Raw genomic sequence first — 22,524 nt, 5'->3', positions numbered from 1 at the left:
GGTGGACAGGAGGAGATCTTTCTCTCCTTCTCTTTCTGTATCTGTGTTTCCAATTAGAAAATAAATAAATATTGTTCTTGGTCGTGTATTTCCGTTGCTCTGGCACTTCGTCTCTTGGCCTCCCCAGTACCTGTGTCTGTATTCCTCACCCTCTGTTCACTGCTTGGGCGGGACAATGAAGATAGCAATGCTAAGATGCTCTGTATTTCTAATTTGTGTACAATCGAGAGTTCAGCAGAGGCAAGGCCTGGCAGTAATGGAATGTGAGCAGAAAACCAGGGAAAGGTGAATGTCTGCAGCTTTGTAAGTGTGTCCAGGTTATTGGTTGTGTGTCTCTTAGGATAACTTATATTGCTGGGGAAGCTGGGATGTAGGTCTTCAGTTTAATGGATGGACTTCAGGGTAATGACCATTTGTTCCTCTTGGGGTTATGATTGATTGGATTGCCACATGGACTTGTGATTTGTTATTTCTAGTGGGCCCTGTTATCACCAAGCTTGGTTAATAAAGACTCCTTAATAAACCTTAAAAAAAAATCTTAAGATAAAAAGAATTAATTTGAGACACAAGAGTTCCCATCCACTTGTTCATTCCCTAAATACCCCAGTCTACATGAATGTCAGACACTGCCACTTTAGCCATCACTCTTGTTCCTAGTAGGCATGGTAGCAGTAAGCTGGAGTCCAGAGCAGAGGTGAGACTCAAACCTAGGCACTTTAATATGGGATGCAGCCATTCCCAAAGACCTGCCAAAGCGACTATCTTCAAATGCTTATTGTAACAGACATTTATTCTTCCATGCACCTGTCAATGGACTTTGGGTTATTAGAAAAGGGTGGGACAAAAAGGTCCAAACTAGAAATATACTGTGGCATTGGAAAAACTACACGTAGAGAAACCTTCACAAATCTCATAAGGAAAAATAAGATTAAAAGAGGAGGTTATTTTGGTGCAAAAAGAAATTAGAAATGCATGTACAGTTTCTTCATAGTGCCTATTCTCCATGACCCTTTTAAAGACCTCTCATATACTCATAAAACTATTAGTGGAGCAACATGCAGTTGTCTTGTAAACAGATTTTTTTTTCCTGTTCTTGTGAATTATCTAGAAGTGAGGACTCATACAAAGCAAAGGGTTTTGAGTAGGCAGAGATGTATGCAAGCTGGCACTACAGAAACACTTTGGAATTAAATTTAGTTTTTAGCATGTTGAAGTGGGAACATTTCCCACCTGAGACTGCAGCTGCACTTAGGAAGGAGTTTTATTGTCATTACCGCGTGGGTGTTTGTTTCTCTGCCTCTTCATTTTCTGGGTGTAGGCCATTCAAGGTTTTCTTGTCTTCTGGGGTACAGGCTGTTAGTGTTGTTCCTGCTAGGGTGTGGACCCACAGTGAAGCTCGGGGCTGGCCACCTTCTAATTTGGAGCAAGGGAGGTGGGAGGAGGGCCACATCCCTGGCTTCTTTTGTGATGTGTCATGTGCACCCCTTGGCCACACCTTAGCTGCCCAGGACTCTGACAATGAACTCTTTATTCCGAATGGCTGGGTGCCCAAGGAAGAACTTCTATAAATCAAGAAAAGGAAGCCATTGCTGAAAGCTGCCAGTGCAACAGATGAGAGGGAATCTGAATGGGGGAGACAGGTTGAGGCCAGAACACTGTGATTAAGGATTATCGCCTCCACCTGGGAGTTCAAAGGGCAGTTAGTACTAATTGTCTTCATGATTTCACCACTTGATCATCTTTAACTTTCTGTTAGGTGGGAGGGCTGCGAGGAGGCGGTTGTTTAAGAAGAGCAAATCTTGACATTCAGGAACTAGTGTTACTGCTCGCTCACAGTGTTGCCCCACACTGTCCTGGTGCTCGGAGCTAAGGCAAGTTGTTGTCCTGTTGAATGTAAACAGTGCTGCAGAACTCCTTAGACAAGGTGACTCTGGCACCATGGGAAAGTGAGAGAAAGCAAAGTTACTTCAGAGTTTTGTCTGAACATAAACAAAAGTACGTTTGCTACACAGCCCACAGAACAGACATCTAGCCAGTAACTGTGTGGCCACTGCTTCTTAAGTTATGCCTCTGCTTTTGAGTGCATATATTATATATATTATATATATATATGACTTATTGATGTACTCATAGAATTAATGTACTTACTGGTTACACCCAATTTGGAGCCAACCCTACTTTTCGAGACTCTTCCCCAAGCATCCAACCCAAATCCAAATGCTGTGTAGGTTTTAATGTCCTTTTTGAAGAAGGCTGTTGGTTTCTGTTGCATTGATTAATGGACAGCTGTGATGTTGGTGGGCATTGGTATGGTGGGGAGTGGGAGAAGTAATGCTCTTTACATTCAGAAAAATCTGGATGCAACCTTAGGTCAGTTGCTTAGCCTCTCAAAACTTCATTTTCCTCATCTATAAATTGAACGTGGTAATAAGCTCTCAAGGTTGTGAGCATTAAATGATAGATGTGAAAGTGCTTTTTAACCATTAGAAAGCCTTTTCTCCATTTAAGTAATTTGATTTTTTTTTTTAAATTATACTAGAGGAGATAATGACTCCTTGTTTTGGTATTATTTGTTTGGAGCCAAGGTCAATCAACAGTTCATTTTATAGCTCCATTCTTATCTGTACTGATATCTGTACTGAGGCAGTTGAATGTGCATCAAGAGCCTAATCACTGGGTATTTCTATCATCCACACCACTGACTTAGGATGCAACTGGGGACAATTTCACCAGAGCCCCTGGAGTGGAAGGTGTCTTTTGAAAACAAGATATAACAACCTCATGTGAACAGAGTAAATGGAAAGGGCAAAATGACATGATTCATTTTGTAACACCTACCTAGTTGGAAGGAAATTCTTTTCCTTGGTCTTGTTCTGGCAAAGAAAGAGCAAGTGGCTCTAGGTGAAGGCTGTGTCTGGCAAACTCAGAGGGTCTGAAATCCAGACACAACTTTGTTTCTCACTACAGTATGCTGCCACTTCACAGCTTTGCTTGTTAACTTTGGTAATGTATTGCCACTTCAGGGAGCAGATGAATTTCTGTGATAATGTAGAAATCATGCTTGGGGTTGCCTGATCTCTCAGGACATTTAGATGATTTCAACACACCATCAAGTCTCATGAGAGTAGCCAGCCAGTCTGTGAAGGGACACTGTTTCCTGTAGGCTGCCGAGTCTGTTGGTCCTAACTTTATCTACCTGGTCTCCTCTGCCTGCCATGTGATGCTTTTCATGCCTGGGACTTCCCAATGGCTTTGGCCCTCCTCTCATTTCCCCAGTGGAAGAGGCTTTTCTTCTGCAAAGCTTGGATAAGGCTACCTTTAGTGTAGAAAGTTCTGCTGGTATTATTTTGTGAGTAGATTTGGGGATGAGAGAGGTAGGTTATTTAAAGTGCACAACAGCTAGTATGAGGGTATTCATTAGTCAATCAAGCTATCCCTTAGTGTTGTCAAGACCACTCATTTATGTGGCACCATGAGATTGACTTTCCTATCCTTTTTCTCCTGAGTTATTCATGGCCCTATGAGGTTGAGAACAAAGGAATTCATGTAAACTTTCCTGGCCACTCAGCTGGCATGTGGCGGAAGTCACTTCTGGGTCCCTTGTCCTGTACCTTCTCCCTGCCAGTCATGCAGGTAGGTGGATTTAGTGATTATGAAAGTGTCCCAGATACTCAAGAGCTTGCTTGTCACAGACAACCTAGCAACCACAAGAATCGTCTCAGCTACACGTTACATCCTCCAACCACTGCAAGGGTCCCCGGGCTTTTCCTTGATACTGGGCTTCAGGTCTGAGAGGAGGATGAGTGTATTTCAAGAGGTGGGCTTGTAGGTCTATGCTGAAGGCTCTGCATGTCCTCCAGAAGACCCTGGGAAGGAGGAAGGAGGAAGCTACCTGATGACTACAAGTTGCCAGAATGTGATGTGGAAGTTGGTCTATTCAAGTGTTTGGATGTAAGCACAAAGGGACTTCACAAAGCTGTTAAAGTTTATTTTGAAATCCATGTGTATGCTGAGTCTTCAGTGCCTCGTGGTTCAGGGCATTGAGCTGCAGCATATAATCCGGGCATCCCGTGTCAGAGTACCCAGTTGAGTCCTAGCTGCCCTGCTTTTCTGATCCAGCTTTTTGATGTGTGGTGCCTGAGCAGGTAGCAGTTGATAGTCGCAGTACTTGAATTCTTGCCTCCCATATAGGGCCCTCAGAAAGATTGACAGGCTGTCCCTGGCAAGATGTCAAAAGAAAGCAGCCATCCTTCCACCAAGAGCGTCCTTCCACCACTCTTGTCACGATGTTTTTCATTGGATGTCCTCTTAGAGCCTCTCCAGAAGCCTGTTGGAATGCTTCGTAGTCATCCCTCCCACCAAATTCCTTTGGAATTCAAGCCCCACAAGATGTGTAGCTAGACTTGGCAGGTTTCTAAATCAGTGGAGCAGCTCATTGTCTTCCGTAAGCTGTCAACTTCCGTTTCTAAAACAGGGCCAGATGTCAAGGAGTCTGACAGTTTTGCAGCAGGTTTACTTCTTCTTGTGCTTAAGCTTGAGGGTGAAGGAGCAGCGCGGAGGACGAGCACTTGGGATGATGGTGGGCAATGGGAAAAGTTCCCAAAACCTTAGTAGTATCTTTGACAATAGAGACTGAGGGATTGTGGGGGTAGGGGTGTCAGAACCATGGAAATGGAAAAACCTTGGCCACGCTCAGCCTTTCTGCAGGAACTGGACTTGCTGGACATATCAGTTGGGAACAACAGTCCTGAATTCCCTCTGCAAGAGATTCAATAGGACGCTAGCATTGGTCACTTAGCACTTGACTTGTGGGTGAATTGTGAAGTAGCTAATTGGTTTACAGATGCTCCAAAGCCCTTTTAACTTCTCAGTGGCAACAGTATGCAGCTGATGAAGATCTAAGTTTGCAATAAAGCCATAGGGATTCCAGTCAGGATAGTTAAAACCTCTTTGCCAGTTGGGAGGTGGCATATCATACCCCATACCAAATTAATTCTGCATCTGGACATTAAGTTTTTGTAAAGGAACAATGTAATGGAGTTCTTTTTCTTAAAAAAAAAGTTTGAAGGCAAGTCAGCTCTTTAATTTACTGGTTCCACATGCCTGTGACAGTACAGCTGGGGCCAAGCCAAAGCCAGGAGCTCAGTGTAAGGCTCCTGTTTGGATAACAGGATCTAAGTACTTGGTACTGCCGCCCAGGGGGCACAAGAGGGGGACCTGGGCTCCAACCCTAGTGCCCTGATATGGGAAGCACAGGTCCCAGATGCCTACCCTATAGGAAGAGGGAGATTATTAAAGAAAACCTAACCAACTTGATTTAAAAATGGAATGAATGATGCATAGGGTTGATCATTGCCAGAAACTAGGCTGGTGTTGCTAAAGTGAAATTGACAGAGTTCTGTAATAGGGTCATCTGGTTAGGGTTTAGTTGTCCAGGAAGATTGGTTAGAACTCAGGTCTCAGCTTACCTGAGAGCAGGAGGTAATATTTCACAATTAGGTGTGAGTGCACTTGTGTTCTATTTTCTGGTAGGTACCAGCTCATACAAGGTGTTCAATGGTGAAAGACTTAAATCAACAAAACCCACCTTCACCATGCCACCGTGACTGCACATTAAGTAATTCACTCATAAACCTTTGTATCTTTGTTGGGGGAAAATCCTATCTCCAGGACCTAGCACAGTGCCTCAACCAGGCTTGGCTGACTGGGTTCCATGAATCAGTGGATGACTGGATGAACAAAAAACATAGGATGTGGTTCAGGGAAAAGACCACAAAAAGAGTTGTTATTAAAAAAAGCCATCCCCAAAATTACTATTGTTTGTGAATCCCTAGGAATTTTGGAGCATACTAAAGATAACTTGTATCCTATTATGCTACCAAAACAATGAATCTTTGGTATATACTTCTTAGCTAGAAAGTGTGCAGCCTTTGTCTCTTAGTTGTGTCTCTGCAGTAGCCACTAAAACCACTAGCCTAAACATATACCTTTCCAAAATGGGCGCCAGGCTTCTAAAACATGAGAGCTGAGATACTGCCGAGTCGAGAGGAACTGCTGGTCTCTGGATTAAGTGCACTAGTGTTCTTGTCTAATAGAGTGCTATAGAGAAGGTGGCTTCTTTCTTGGGTTCTATTCCAGCTGTCCTAGCTGGGAGAGGATGGGTCCTCAGGTAGCAAAGCTGCCTGGAGTAATAGTCCCACCCAGTCGTGTTTAGCAGAAGAAAATCCCAGGTGCTGGCAGAGTGCCTGGTAGGGACAGAAATGACTGGATTGAAGGCTGGATGCGGAGAAGAGCTTCAGTCAGTGTGGCTCCAGAACAGGTGCTGGCAGCATCTTTGCATAGTATCTTTTTCTTTCACATTCTATATCCCTTGGTCCCCTGGCCCCTATTTGGCTTTAAGCAAACCTTGCATTTCCATCTGTAAAGGATCTCCATCTGTTAGCACTGTCGTGGGAGAGAGGAGGACTGGATCAGGGCGAGCCTCCTAGGCTCACTGATGGAAGAAGCCAGAGCTAAGTACCCACTCATCCTAAGTTTGTGGACAGACCTGACTTCCTTGTATCATTCTGCACAGGGCTGTCTGAGACATTAAGTATCACCTTGACTCATAATTCCCGGCTCCCTTTCAGCTTCTAGGAAAGCATCATTTCATGCCCTGTGGAGGGTGGAACACAGTGTCCAGCATCAGCAGCAGAGCCATCTAGCACCCTCACTGTCCCTGGAGCCCAGCAGCCTGTGAGGAAATGGGCTACCATGTGACAGAAAAGTCCAGTTAGATGCTCCCTGGCCCCTGGGCTGTCTGTTCAAGAGCACTGCCTGCTCCCACGATGCCAGACAACTGAGTTTAAGTTTAATGTTATCAAAGACAGTTGGCGGAGTTTGAGGAACAGGATATTTACATAGACTCCCCACAAATCACTTGGCAGTAACAACACGAAGAATAGGAATGGTATGGTACAGAGATTGGCCAGTAGTCAGCCAAGTGATAAAAATAAATATCATCAACAAACATCATGTACCTCTAGATGTGATACCCTGAGAAGGACACAGAATGCGCAGGATTCCAAACAAAAATGGGATAAAAAAAAAACCAGCCCTGAATCTAATTAGCACAAAATTGCAGACAAACCCAAATGGGGAGAAGTTCTGTAAAATAACTGGCCTGAATTCTGAATTCTTTGTCTTTCATGATGTTGACATTTCAAAGGAAAGCTGAGGAGCTGTAATGAATTAAGGAGACTAAAGAAATGTGACAACTAAATGCAGTGCACACGCTATGCTCCAGCAGGCCATAAAGATTGTCACAAAGCAATTATTGGTATAATTGATGAAATTGCGATATTGAATTTGGTAAATTTCCTGAAGTTCTTAACTGTACTGCAGTTGAAGGAGACACATTCCTTCCTTGGGTAATATACACCGAAGGGCCAAAGAATGAAAGAACATGACATACCGAGCTGTAAATGTCTTAGAAAAACCATGCATGCATACATATGGAGACTTCAGAAAGTTTGCAAAGATGGAATGAAAACATAAGTATATTGTGGTGTAGGGAATTTGCAATTCATGCTTAGAGTGGTTGTAACAATTTCCATGAACATTGTTGAAAATGTGTGCGTGTGGGGGTGTGTGTGTACAGAGGAACAGGAAGCAAATGTGATAAAATGTTGCAAATTAAACTGATGAAAAATGTTTGTTACCTTAATAAAAATTATTTCAAAATAAGTTTTTTTTAAAGCCCACATTTTTGCGGTGCTATCCCCCAAATCAAAATGTAGAACAACAACAAAACACCCAGTGGTCTCCTTTACTCAAGAATAAATTGGGCACCAGCCACTCTTGCTCCTAAACTGGGTCCAGCCCAACTGCTGAGACAGGCTAGCTAGCGCGTGCAAGGACACCAAGCTGTGACTCTCTAGATAAAGGGAGAAGACCCAGGAAACTGCCAGGGGAATGACCTGCTCTCTGCAGGCCTTATTGCTGGCACTGTTCACCGGAGCCCAGCTCTGCCCTCTGCACGACAATCCTTGGCATTGGTTGAGGGGGCCGCAAATTGAGGTCAGTGGGAAAACAGATCTGTTGCACACGATGGAGTGAGTGAACAGAAAAGAATGTTGTCATCCGACCCCCACCCGCAAAGGGACAGCCTGGGAGCCCCGGGGGTTGGTTCTGAATATCCTCATGCTGCCCAGCATAGAAAACAGGAAACATCAGTTAAAATGGGAAATTGCTGTGGGCTGAATTACTGTAATTCCTCCTCCGCTTTAGAAGTTGGCAGGCCCCTTCATCCCCAGCATGACGTCTCCTGCTTTTCTGCGCCTTGATCCTTCTGCCCTGTCTTCAGGGGGTGGTGCATCACCCAGCTTGAAAGGCTTTTATATTGCAATCGCTGCCTTTAAGTGTACTTAGAAATTGTGTATGTGTGTGTATTTTAAGGAGCTGTTTGCTTTTCCCCCTGTCCCTAGGTTAAAAGCTGTGTAGCTCTCTAGTAGCTCCAGGTTCCCCCCTCCTCCTCCCTCTTCATTTCCAAGAAGGTGAGATGAGTCCGCAGAGGGACTTGCCATCTACCTTAACGCTCCCTCTCAGCAAGCGATGCAGCCTTTACCATGCTAGACAGAAAAACACAGGTACATCCTCCAGAGCTGCTGAGCCTAGCTGGAAATTGGCTCTGGGGGATCGGCCTCCGTTCCTTGGGATGGCTCAAGTAAAAGCACAGAGAGGACTGTACCAGCCCTTCCAAGCTGTCAGTGCGAGGTAATTACACCTGCTCTCTGCCTTCCCAAGAAGAGCTGTTGGAGGATTCCCATGAGGTGATTGAGGGCTCCGTGGACTTGACATGTGAATGCAGGTGGCATGGCTCATTCTCTCAGTGCTTGGGGATCTGCCACCAGCCTTTAGGCCCTCTGCCTCTGGAGGGAAGGCAGCTTTTCTGTGTGACCTGGGCTGCACCCACTGATAGAGATTCCATCTTGGCTGCCTGTTTCCTGTTACCAATGCCAAGTGCCTGGCCTTGCCTTCCTGGCCCCTCCTCAGCCGGCATTATTTTTCCTACTTAACCTGTGCTGTGTTTTGTTGGACTTAGATTCCCCCTTCTTTTCAGTGTGTTCTCCCAAGGAGCTAGGCTTGATGCAAGCACAAATGATCTTACTGCATCCTTATCATCTTATGTTTCTTGTCTTCATGAATCCTTTACCCCCTTCCTTTTTTTTTTTTTTTTTTTTTTTTTAATTCTAAACTCTGAAGTATCCTGACTCTGTAAGGGTTTTTAGTTCTTTGTTGAGCAGATGTTTACAGTGCTGTTCACATGGGCCTATTAGAATGAGGTGACGACAAGAAAGAGGCAGACCGCCTCAAGGAACCTCGTGAGAGGGGAGATGTTGATAAGCCTTCAGTGGAGTGCTGGTGGGGAATTGTGTCTGTACTCTGACAGCTGCCATTTCTTACAAGGTGAAGGCACTTGCAGAGGGAGCATCAACCTTAGTGCTTCAGGAATGGATGGGACATTCAGCCCAAGGGAACAGAACATGATGGACCAAGGTGAAGCAGTACTAGGTTCCCCTACAGAGTCTCAGGTGATCTGGAGGTAGAATTATGGAGCATTTGGGGAAAGAAACATTGTCAGGAGAGTTTGGCTTTGAATGCCTGGCTGGGGAGTTTGAACTACATTGACTGGTCCTCAGGAGCTCCCCTAAGGACAAGGGAAACTGTGGGTCTGGAAGACCCAAAGCCACTGCCAGGCAAGTTTGAGACAAACAGGAGCCCTGGGCACAAAGGTGTATGTGCTTCCCTGAGTTCCTGTGGCTGATGTCCAACACTAGGGTTGAGAGGGCCAAAATACTGGCTTTCCTAGGATGTTTTTTGGCATATGGATGATTACGTTCAAGTGTTCTTTATTCAAAGTTATCATTATCCAAGTACAGATTGCAAGAGTTTGGATATGATGCAAAAAGGAATAAGGCTATATCCCAAACTGTTTGGTTCCTATGCTTGAACTAGGAAGTAGAAAGATCCCAGATAGATTTATGTAAGAGTTCCAATAAATCTTCTATTCTCTTGCTGCTTTAGGAGTTCAGATGGTGAGAGAGGGCTACAGTTGAAGCAGGTGGTCCAGGACAGTTGAAGAACCTTCTGAGAAGCCTGAACCTTCTACAGAATCCACGCCCAACCATCTCAGTCTGTTAGTTAGATCATTTACTTGCATAAACTTTTCATTTGAATCTGTCATTGGGCACAAGAATTTTAAGTACTTTGTTCACTTTGCTTTCCGAAGGAACTTCTCCCTTGAATCTCTCCCTACTGCCTGCTGATTTTCAGGCTTATGATTTGCCCCTGCCAGCACCAGCTACTTCCTGAACACCCACCGTGTCCTAGGTCTTGGAGAGAACACATTGAGTAGGGTTTGCGTTTCTTCACATTTTAAAAAAAGATTTATTTTTATTGCAAAGTCAGATATACAGAGTGGAGGAGAGACAGAGAGGAAGATCGTCTGTTTGATGATTCACTCCCCAAGTGACTGCAATGGCCAGAGCTAAGCCGATTTGAAGCCAGGAGTTTTTTCCGGGTCTCCGACGTGGGTGCGGAGCCCTAAGGCTTTGCGTTTTCCTCTACTGCTTTCCCAGGCTACAAGCAGGGAGCTGGATGGGGAATGGGCAGCCTGGATTAGAACTAGCACCCATAAGGAATCCCGGCACGTTCAAGGCAAGACTTTAGTTAGCCTCTAGGCCACCACGCGAGGCCTGTTTCTTCACATTTTATCTGGGGCATTGCTGGGATCCTAAGGACCCGATGGGTTATATATACTCTTATGTACATGATTGACTAAGTCATCAAAGTGGTTAGTATGGACAGTTTTATGCTAAGGATTTTGATCAGCAGTGAAAAAATACTAAGCAACCTAATTGTCCATATTTATGGGACATAGTATGATAATTCATGTATACAATGTGCAGTGGTTATCAGGGTAATCAATAAGTCTGTTAGCTCAAATGGTTCCCATCTGTTTATGCTGGGATTCAAAGTTCTCTCTTCTAGTGATTTTGAAATGTGAGATTGTTGTCAACCAGTTATGCTGTGCTGTAGAACATTAGAAGCTATTCCTCTTAACCTAACTGTACTCCTGTACCCATTATTCTTTTCATCTCCCCTCACCATCCCACTCTGCCCCAAACTTCCCAGTCTCTAAAACCTACTAGTCTGATTTCTATTCCCATTAAATCAACTTTTTAGCTTTTTTTTTGTAGTATGAGAACATACAATATATGTCATTCTGTGCCTGACGTTCTAATTAACGTAATATCCTCTAGTTTTACTATGTTGTAGCAGGATTTCATTGTTTGTTATGGCTGAGTAATATTCCAAAGTGTGTATAGACCACATTTTCCCTTCCTTCTTTTCCCTTCTCTTCCTTTCTTCCATATTTTATATTTATATGAAACACAGGTTTACAGAGAGAGCTTCCTGCTGCTGGTCCACTATCCTAAATGGCCTCAACAGCTGATCTGAAACCAAAAGCCAGGAGCTTTTTCCGGGTTTCCCACATGGATATAAGGGCCCAAGGACTTGAGCCATCCTCCATTGCTTTCCCAGATCATAAGCAGGGAGCTGGACTGGAAGTGGAGCAGCTGGGACACAAACTGGTACCCAAATGAAATGCAGGTATCACAGGTAGAAGAATACTGTGTTATACCACTGCACTGGCCCCATATCTCTTTCTTCATTCATATATCAGTGGACAGATTTCCTTGCTTAAGTTGTGAAAAATGCTGTAATGAACGTGAGAGTGTGGCTATCCCTTTAATGATTTCTTTTCTTTGGATTTATTCCCAATTGATAAGCACCTGACTTTGAGTCTCTGGCTTTTGCATGAACAAAGCTTGGACAAGTGTGCTAAACAAACGACTCTCAGCTCACTGTCCACTAAGCCTGACCCAGCTTGCTTGTGTCAGAGAACCCATCTCACTCCTCACTCCTGCCCTCTCCCCTCACTCACAGTTTTCTTTGACCCCATGGAGGACTTTCTAGTTGGCTTATATTTGTGGCCCTGCTTGGAAGTTTAGTGAAGCCTCCTCTAACCTCCTGGATCTATCTCAATACTTCCCTATTTTTATAGCATCTCTCAATGTCTAGCATAACCTCTTTTTTTTTCTATATTGACTTTCTGCTTCACACATGAAACAGATAAGCATGACTGAGTACTCTCATTCACTGGTTTACAGATGCTTGTAATGGCCAGAACTGGACTGGGGCCATAGCTGGGAGCTGGGAACTCAATCTAGATCTCCCACATGAGTGACGGGAACCTAATGACATGAGCTGCCTCCCGGGATCTGCGCTGGCAGGAAGCTGAAATCACTAGCTGATGCTGGTTACTGACCTCAGGTTATTTGATGGGGGGTGTAGGTGCTTTTATGGGTGTCTCGAGCATTAGGCCGAGTGTCGGCCACAACTGCACTTTCTGAGAAGTCAGTAGAGAATGCCTGACTTGATGTTCCTGGCCCACTCCTTGCTTGTAAAGTCTAGACGTGGATATCCATCCAATGCTGATACTGTAAAGTGGGGTAGAGAAGGTAAAAAAATTTTAGAGCCACAGGTTGATTTGGACAAGTTATGCAGCTTCTTTGTGCTAAGTATTTCTCATCCTTAAGAATGATTAACAATGCCAACCTTACAGGTTGGTTGGGGCAATTCAATGAGCGAATACATGTTCCATTGTTGCTTAGCACACAAAAGGCCTTCAATGAAAGCTTGGTTGGAATTGCGTCTTAGCCTTGCAAGTTGGAATGTTTGCACATTGCCTTTCTTATTGTTGTCCCTGTGTTTTGTTCGATTGGAGAGATGCTTTGACAGCTTGCAGGTACTTGTTCACTCCCCAGTACAGTGGCAGGGGCTAGGCAAAGGGGCCAGAGCTGGGGCTGGGAATGCAATGCAGGTCTCCCATCTGTGTGACAGGAACCCAGCTACTTGCATCCTGACTGCTGCCTCTCAGGATTGGCATTGGCAGAAAGCTGGAATCAGGAGCCAGAGCCTGGACCCAGACCTTACCACTGTGGTTTGTAAGGTGCATGTCTTCACTGCTAGCTGAAATACACACTCTCTGCCTTGCTTGTTTTATTACTTATAATGGTCATGCGAAAGGAGCACTTTGTTGAATCGTGGACTGTTTCTCTCATCACAGTACAGGCTTTTCATACTGGTGGCGTTTGGAATCATTGGTGCCCCCAGTAAAGGGGCTCCAGTAAACTGGCTTTCCCAACCCAGCAACCATGATGCCCTCATCAGCTTACGAGGGAGGCCTCCTTTAGTACACTCCCACCTGTCCCCCAGCTCCAATCCTGGGACAGAGAATTCTCTGGACAATTTATGCAGGTCCATCTCTCGTTATTTCTCCAGCTACATGGCTGACTTAGGTAGCAGAGAGAGGGTTATATTCAGGACCTCCCCATCCCCCCAAGTGGGTGGGCCCATGGTCATTTTTCAGCCTGGTGTGTAGCTGTCGCACTGTCACAGAGTTGAAAGCTTCATCACAATGGTCAGGAAATTCATAGGGAAGGTTACTACAGCAACCTTAACTCGGCTCTGAAAAGCATAGCCTGTACAATGGGGCCTTTCAGAGCCCAGAACTGGGCAGGGATTCAGCTTCTTCGCAGCACAATGGGGCAAAACAGAATGGAAAGGAACTAGGCATTGTTTCAGAGCCCCCTTTACCATCTACAGCCAATGATGCACTTTGAATTTTATAGCTCCCAGGCCTGCCTGCTAACGTCCATTTCATGGAGGTTTAAGCCATAACACGAAAATTCTCCAGCCATGTTCAACTCAGAGCCACAGCATCCTATAGAAATGTTACAGAAAAAAGTGATACAAACTTTAACTTCCAGAGACTCACTATTGGGTGTGTTTAAAAATCTTCAGGCTACTCTGCACGCTGATAAATTTGTCTTGGAATCCTGTAACATGAGTTTTTTGTAAGGGATGAAAAATGTCCGAATAAAATTATCCCTTATCTTTATCTGCAGCCACTCAAAACGGAGGCATGCACTGCACGGAATTTACCCACTGAGAGGAACTGATTGGTTCATTTACATATTTTCAATCTAGAGAATGATAGGTATGTTGCCAGAGCTTGGTTTAGCCGTCTAGCATGAGAACTGTGAATCATTAGTTGTATCAAGCAAAAAGGACCTTGGCTTCCTAAGACTGGAAATAGGAAGGAAAATTCTTGAAAGTTTTTTCCCTCTTTTTAGAGCATTTATGGTATTTTATTTTTATTTATTCACACTGCTTGCTGTGTGATCAAACGACTTTTTCTTTGTTGTATATTTAACTCTCTGGGGTTGTTTTATTTCCTTCCTTTCTTTAATGTTTCCCTCATGTTTAATTTACATCATTTGCCTTTTATCTTCCTCAGCATCTCGAGCTATTTCTCTTCTCTAACCTTTGTTCTCTTGCTGCACTGAATTAAAAAAAAAAAATGCACTAAGGAAAAAGCCTATTTCCAAGCCAGCAGCTATGGCTGTACCTTAAATACAAGCAACATCCACCCACCAAATGCTGACACCTTTTCCTTTAAGAGCAATGAAGCTTAGTTGATGCGTAGTCACTCCCAGGTGTCTTTGGGTGTTGGTTATTTAATCAGTAAGTAATAGTGTGCTTCTGGCTCAGCTCCCAGGAAGAGAAGGGGTCACAGCCCAGGGGAAGGCATTGGGCCCACGGAACTGCTTTTCCCCGTGTTTAGGGTCTCTGGGCTCAGGTAAAAAAGGACCTTTGTGCACTTGGGAGCAGAGGTATCTGCTGATTGCTTTAATGGCTTTTGCAACCAGACACCATGCAAATGTTCTTGCAAATAGACTTGTGAGCACAGCCTTGTTGGCTCTGCCTGCTTGAGCCTTTTGCTGCATACCTGGGTGAGCACACTCCTTCCCACCTGAGGTGGAGAGTGGGCCCTGGTGAGGCTCGGCCCCTGGGACGGAGTGATTTATTACTGCCTCGACTCACGGTCATGTCCATACAGCGAGGGAGCTCTCGACTCTGCAGGGCTGCAAGCAGCCTGCGATTTAACTTTGGAAGCTATGTAAAACATTCTTGCTGTGAATTCCTAGCTAGAACTATTCTGGCAGTTGCTGTTGATTCTTGCCTATTTCACCGAAGTGAGAATTTCTTTGAGATTATTTTTAACATGTGTCCCCTGATGGTGCCACCGTGGAAAAGCATCAGCCACTCCCACCTCCCTGCTCTTGAACGAGAAGCCTGCTCTCATGGAGTCTGTCTTTGAACCTGGCCGGGAGAAGTGCTTTAAGGGGAAATGAGGCCAAGGCCCTGTGTCACAGAATGGCCCCCAAGCTCTGGGCTGTCAGCTACCCAGTGCAGTTACCTTCCCATACATAGTTCAAGGAACTGGAAAAGCCCCTGTGGTGAGGGTGGCGTGCTTTGTTCTGTAGCCAAGGAAACCATGTGTCTGACTCGCCATTGTTGCATCTAAAGGAAGCATCAGGTGCTGCCTCCCTATTGTCAGAGAACTTTTGTCATAAGAGAGTTCCCTTTCTTTAGTCTCGTACCAGAGCCTTGGTGGAAGTTGTTGTGGGTATCTTTGTTTTTCTGTTCAAGAAGCAGAGTGGTTGCCCCTCTGTCTGCTGGGGAGAACTGAGATACGCCACGACCAGAAATACAACCCAGAGCTTCCCTGGCCCTCTGTGGCACACAGGCATCCATTTGGCCAGAAGCCCTTTCCTGTTGGTTCTGAAGCCTCTGAACCCCAATACATATTGGGACTCCATGACTCTTTGTCAACAACTTTTTCATTTGTGAAGTGGGTATGGTCGTATCCATTTCTAAAACTAAAAGTGAATATGGTTGTACGTATTTCTAAAACTTTCTCTTAAATGGCTGCAATCACCAGGACTGGGCCAGACCAAAGTCTGGAGCCTGAAACTCCTTCAAGGTCTCCCACATGGGATTAGGGGCTCAAGGACTTGGGTCATCTGCTGCTTTTCCTGGGTATATTAGCTGGGAGCTGGGATGGAGGTTCTATACTACAATGCTGGCCAGTGTTTTGGGGATTATTGGAAGAACAAACTAAATGGTATATGTGAATACCCAACCTAGTGTTCGTTCTGTTTAAGCAAAATGCTATCCATTTCTTGTACCCTAAACTCTGTGGATTACTCCTGTAGATGATATGGTATAAGTTCATATTGTGGTCCAAGTTTGTATCTCCCAGAATGCAAATGAGAAACGAGAGAGCCAATCGCAAAACATTTCGCTGGATTTCTGAGTCATGAGTTTTAAGCTGGTGTGACCTACAATGCCCTCTAATCTCATCAGACATGGTCAGCTCGTGTTTTGTTTTTGATGTTAGTGATGCTGGCAGGGGAAAGTTACTTTTGGAAAGCGCGCTAGGGAAGCTTGCAGCCAGAAGCCTCTAGTTAGACTACAGCCTTCCAGCTTTTCCCATCTTCTGGAGGTGTCTTCCAGCTTGTGTCTGGATTTTCAGCCAACACTTTGACTTTTATTTTGTCTTCCATAAACAGAGGTCTCAACCTTGGAAGGTAGGCAAGCATTTCTGAGACAATGGTTCCTGAAGGGGGGGGGCATCTACATATTTATATATGCAAGATGAAATGTGGGAGGAGTACCTTAAAGCTTAATTTGCGTGCCTTTTTAAAAGAATAAATTAAGCTCTCCCCGTACTTAATACGTGGATGGAGACCGATATCCTTGGGTAGTGTGATTAGCAGAATGTCAAAGGTTGGCAACTGCTCATTAATTTGTGACATTTAAACTGTTTGAATGCCCAGCCTTAGCTGTTGATGGTAAGATTCTAAAATATTACCTTACTTTTTCCCCCTAGCACCCATGTGGGTGATAAGTTTGCTCAAGAGGGACTCAGAGCCCACAGCCACACAGGGGCAGCATGGGAGTTGAACCTATGTTGAAGTCCCAGCTCCTATCCAGGACCAGCACTGTGACCCCATGTCTGGCTGAATCCATCTGTATAGTGAGAGTGTGTGCTCTGGGCTAGTTGATCAATAAGCAAGGCCCCTTCCTTTAAAGTTCTCAAATAAAGTTACTTTGTGTCTCCTTCTTGCCCTTCTTGCTTTCCGGTCAGTTTGCACAGCTTTGGCTGTTGGTCTATCAAGACCGTCCTTATAATTCTCCTAGTCACTGCACTGACGTCCTTCTTAGCCAACCTGTTGAAAGTGTCTTTCTATTTTTAAGATTTATTTGTTTTTATTGCAAAGTCAGATATATAGAGGAAGAGAGACAGAAAGTTCTTCTGTCTGTTGACTCACTCCAAGTGGCTGCCAACAGTGGGAGCTACATCGAACCAAAGCCAGGAGCCTGGAGCTCTTCCAAGTCTCCCATGCGAGTGCAGAGGCCCAAGGCTTTGGGTTGTCCTCAACTGCTTTCCCAGGCTACAAGCAGGGAGTTGGATGGGAAGCAGGGCTGCCAGGATTAGAACCGGTGTCCATATGGGATTCTGGTGCATTCAAAGCGTTAGGCCACTGCTCCGGGCCTGAAAGTGTTCTACTCAACTGTAGCAGGTTCCTCTTCTCAGAGAATCCTGTGTTCAAATGTTTATTCTGTTATCACACATCAGGAAACTCAAGGTTTTTCTTTTTAAAATCAGATCTGGTCTCTGCTTTAATTTTCTTGTTAACTAGGTGAGCAGAAGGTTCTTTCTTGAACCATCACATTGGCAATTAGAGCACTCTTACCAGCCACCAGCATTTCTGGTTCATTTACTAACAACTAGTATAAAACTGAGCATTTACCTGGGGCCTATTGGAACGTTAACTATGTGTGTTCTGTCATGCCCTCAAGTCCTTGTACTCCTGCTTCACAGATAAAGCAGCTGGGGCTTGCCGAGGCTGTGCGACCTGCCTCAGACTGTGGTTGGAACGCCTGTAGTACTGCTGTTACTCAGTGTCTTGAAACATTTCCTTTACTTGGAAGTTGTCTGAGCCAGGGAGCAGTTGAGGATGCCACTCACTTAAAATCTCCCTTCCTAAAGAGGGAAGATGTTTTCTTTTGTTCTGTCATCTGTTTACTGTCCTTTCCTTTGTCTGTGTTTGTAAATAAAGAGAAGCAAGCTGGTCAAAAGAGAGGGCAAGAGTTGAACTGTTGGTGGCCTCCTGGGAAACGCACACTTTGATAGAGAACCCTGGAGTGGCAGATGGTGAAGCCACACCTATCTTTGCAGTTCCTTCTATGGAATTAGTCCCCAGATCCTGCTTCCACTGTGTCTAACTCTTGGCTCAAATAAACAACTTTAGAAAACCATGGTTATTGAAACTCCTGGACCAGTACAGTGGCATGGCAAGCTAAGCTTCTGCCTGTGCTGGGCATCCCATATGGACTCCATGTCAAGTCCACACTGCTGGTGTGCCGTGGGCCATCTGCACCCACATGGCAGACCTGGAAGAAGCTCCCGACTTCATACCAACCCGGCTTTGGCCTTTGCAGCGATTTGGAGAGTGAACCAGCAAATGAAGGAACTTCTCTTCTCTCTGTAACTCTGCTTTTCCAATAAAATAAATCAATCCCCCCCAAAATTTTCCATTCTTATAAATCTATTTTTTTATAAGTTCACATTCAGAGATGTCAAACTGTTCATTTTTCAGAAAAAATGAAATACCTAAGAAAGCTTTGAAGTATCGCTAGTTGGCTGTCTCATGTTGCCACCTCTCCACCATTTTGCCTGTCCTTATAAATAATGCATATTTTCCTTCGGCGTAGAAGAGATGTGGTGGATGATCGTGTGTCCAGGCAGACTTTCAACTGCTTGATGTCACCTCTGTTGTACCTGGCTGACAAGCCTTTGCTGCTTTTTTTTTTTTCTGAATAGCATTCAAATTAGAATTTCTTCCTTCTGTGGTTCATTGTGTCAAGAAATTGTTCAGTTACCTTCCTGGTTTTATTTCTCTGACACAATAAAAGAACAAGAGTCTGTTGGTGCTGGTATTTCTAGCAGATCTACCTGCATCATTAATTTGGCTTGTAATTCAATTAGACCAGCTAACTAAGCAGCTGACATTGCTTCAGAGACTAGACTATGGATTGCAAACCAAAAAGTAAGACACAAAATCTGATGGGATTTTGTATACCTATAGGTATACGATATATATTGTACAATATGCAGTATATAATGTAAATACTCTGTGCATGGATTGGTATATGTACTGCCGAAGCAAGCACTAGGCATAGATAAAATACATTGCCTTAATTGTCAAAAACACAAGTTTGTGAAACTGGCCTCCTGAGATCACAGGAGCATGTGCGAGGTAGTTTTACCTGAGGCTGTTGGTTCAGATCCACTGCTGGATTAGCAAGGCAAATTACATTCCCCAAGGTGTTTGTACTGGAAAACAGGAGTGAATGCGCCCAAGCTCCCTTTAGGGACTGTCAAGTGTCTGGTGATTGGCTAAGCTAGCACCTTCACCACTGTAAAAGCAGCTGATGCTGGTGTTACTCTTCCATCATTTGATTAAGAGTTAAGAGCAGTGGAGGTAAATAGGCCACTTTTATAATATTTTAGAAAATTATTTGGATCTACTTAGTGAAGGGAGAAAGAGAGAATGATTTAAATGTCTGCAAGATCCCGTGCTAGGCCGTGCTGAAGCCAAGAGCCCAGAACTCTGTCCTGGTCTCCTGTGTCGGGGACATGGACTCAGGCACTTGAGCTGTCATAGGCTTCTAAGCACATTGGCAAGAAGCTGGGTGAGAAGCATCTCATGATATGGCATGTGGGCATCCCAGGCAGCAGCTTAACCCTCTGAGCCGTAATAGTGCCTCCCTCCCCCATTTTGCCCTTTGATTAATTTATTTTTGTAACTCAAAGTGTCTTGCTCTTTTTAGTGGTGAGGTCAAGATTAGTTAGTTGATTTTGACTATAGTGCTATGAGAAAGAGAACTTGCCTTATGAAGAAAGAGATGTCTTTCGTTCTCTGGTTCACTCCCAAAAGGGCCACAAAGGCCAGGGCTGGGCCAGGCCAAAGCTAGGAGCCTCTTCCAAGTCTCCCATATGAGTGCAGGGACCCAAGGACCTGGGCTCTCTGCACATGAACATGGAGCTTGGATTGGAAGTGGAGCAGCTGGTACTTGAACCAGAGCCCATATGGGATGTCAACGCTGCAGGCTGCAGCTTGTGAAGGAAGGAAGAACACAAATTTGGACCTTATTCCCTTGGAAAGATTGAACAGACTCTCCCACCAAGGACTCTTACACTGCATTTCAAAGAACCAGTCTAACCTGCCTCCACCCGTCTCTCCATTTCCTTGTCCCCAGGGAGCAAGACCTACCTTAGTTGAAATGCCTGGGAAAAACTGGTTGGTTCCCACCCACTCCTCTAACTTCTTGGAATTCGCCCACCCCCAGGAATATCCCCAAGACCTCAGGGTATAAAAAGCCCATTCTTCAGGGGTGAAGGACTGTTCCCCTGCCGTGTGGTCACTCCATCCTCACAGGCAGTTGGTCACCCTTTGTGGTTGTATTTTTCTCTTTGATAATAAATCCAATTTGGTTGTGGATTCCTACCCAGCGTCTTTTCTTCCGTGTCTATTTCCTAACAGCCTCACCTGCCACACCATAGGGCCGATCCCAAGAACTGTCTTGGGAGCAGCATATCCTCTCTTTGACCTCTTGGGCTGGGGCCTAATAGGAAAGCTTTGGAAACTTCCTTCTTTTTTGGAAAAGGTTGAGATTAGGGCCCTTACCTGCTCCACCAGTGAGCACCCTACAACCGGCTATCTGAACACAGCAAAGATGTTCTGAGATGCACCAAAGCCTGGACCAGGTTCATTAACTAGCACTGGCACCAGGCACAGCCCTGTGTGCTGGGAACACACATCTTGTCAAGGCCAGCTCTGGGACATGGAGCCTTTGTCCATGTGAGTCCATGTGTGGGCAGGCTACTCGGTGGGCCCCTTGCTGAGGGAAGACTTTGAACCAGGCACTCTATGCCAAGTGGTACTTTTCTCCTCTGTAGGAAATAACGTTCATGAAAGTACTTCATGGTGTTACTGTGCAGACGAGGGAAGCTGATTGCATTGGCTTGTTTTCCATTACTATAGTGGAATTCCCAAGACTGAGTGCATTATCATGAAAAGAGGTTTATTTTGCTCATGGTGCTGGAGGTTTAAGGATCTGTTACCGGCATTGGTTAAGCTTTAGTGAGGACCACGTAGTTGTTGACATTGCAGTGGTGGATGTGGGAAGGAGAGGGAGTAAAAAACAAGGGAAGACAGGAAGCCAGAGAGCTAAGGCGGGCTAAGGCTTGCTCTGCGACAACAGCTCCCGAAGTCTTCCCAAGGTCTGCACAGGGGCAGCACCTCTGATGACCTCATTGCTTCCCAGTAAGGCCCATCTCTTTGAGGTCCTATGTCTCCCATCGCCATGTTTCGGCAGGGGGTGGGGGACCTCTGGGAGACCAATCAAACCCAAGATGCATTTCGCTTATAAGACACAATGAGGGCCCGGCCGCATGGCCTAGCAGCTAAAGTCCTTGCCCTGAATGCGCCGGGATCCCATATGGGCACTGGTTCTAATCCCGGCAGCTCCACTTCCCATCCAGCCCCTGCCTATGGCCTGGGAAAGCAGTCGAGGATGGCCCAAAGCTTTGGGACCCTGCACCCGTGTGGGAGACCAGGAAGAAGTTCCTGGCTCCTAGCTTTGGATCGGCGTAGCATCGGCCGTTGTGCTCACTTGGGGAGTGAATCATCGGACGGAAGATCTTCTGTCTCTTCTTCTCTCTGTATATCTGCCTTTCCAATAAATAAATCTTTAAAAAAGAGAGAGACAATGAGGCAGCTGTGATGATCCTCGGAACAATTGCTCTTTTCAGAAACCACTTGATCACAATGGTGAAGCATGATGATGGAGAGCTGAGATTCGTGGCCAGGCAGCTGGGGTTTAAACACCAGCTGTTGAACTTTAGCAAACCATTCAACCCATCTATGCTTCCATTTCTTGCCTCAGGAGGCTGTGAGGGTTACCTAGGTTACAATGTAAAATGCATTGGAAGTAATGTCTAATGTAAGTATTTGATGCATTTTGAGTATATTCTGTTTTATTTAACATGTTTGGGATATACTCACTGTGCATCAGGTCCTGGCCAGTGGAAGGGTGAATTAAACCTGGTTCCTGTGGGCAAGCAGTTAATGGGTGTGGGCACCTAGGAAGAGGTGATTCCTTAAAGAAAAAAAAGTCTGTATTGGAAAGACAGTGTGGGAGATCTTCCATCCCGACTCACTCCCTAAGTAGCTGCAATAGCTGGAGCTGAGCCGATCCAAAGATAGGAGCCAGGAGTTTCCTCTCGGTCTCCCATATGGGTACAGGGTCCTAAGGCTTTGGGCCATCTTCTGCTGCTTGCCTAGTTCATGAGAAGAGAGCTGGATGGAAAGTGGAGCAGCTGGGACAGGAACCGGCACCCATATGGGATGCTGGTGCCACAGGCAGAGGATTGACTTTCCATGGCACTGCGCTAGTTCCAGAAATGATGGATCCTAAGTGCAGTGATGGGCTGGGCGA

At 45.2% G+C, this 22,524-nt stretch overlaps 1 protein-coding gene and 1 long non-coding RNA gene across 2 annotated transcripts in view; one reads left to right on the top strand and one right to left on the bottom strand.

The window, feature by feature from the left end:
* LOC121168218 (unconventional myosin-Ie) overlaps positions 1–22,524 on the top strand; it is a 193,753-nt gene that overhangs the window by 46,865 nt on the left and 124,364 nt on the right. The window lies entirely within an intron of this gene.
* Positions 12,388–13,497, bottom strand: LOC121168219. The gene is made up of 2 exons (XR_005885707.1): positions 13,284–13,497; positions 12,388–12,545 (listed from the first exon to the last, which is right to left on the bottom strand). It is a non-coding gene; the product is annotated as an uncharacterized LOC121168219 (long non-coding RNA).

The sequence above is a fragment of the Ochotona curzoniae genome, unplaced genomic scaffold, assembly GCF_017591425.1.
Source record: "Ochotona curzoniae isolate NIBS_2020 unplaced genomic scaffold, NIBS_Ocur_1.0 patch78, whole genome shotgun sequence".
In the NCBI taxonomy this organism is placed as follows: Eukaryota; Metazoa; Chordata; class Mammalia; order Lagomorpha; family Ochotonidae; genus Ochotona; species Ochotona curzoniae.
Note: the sequence above shows the minus strand (reverse complement) of the source record. Positions and strands in the feature narration are given on the sequence as shown.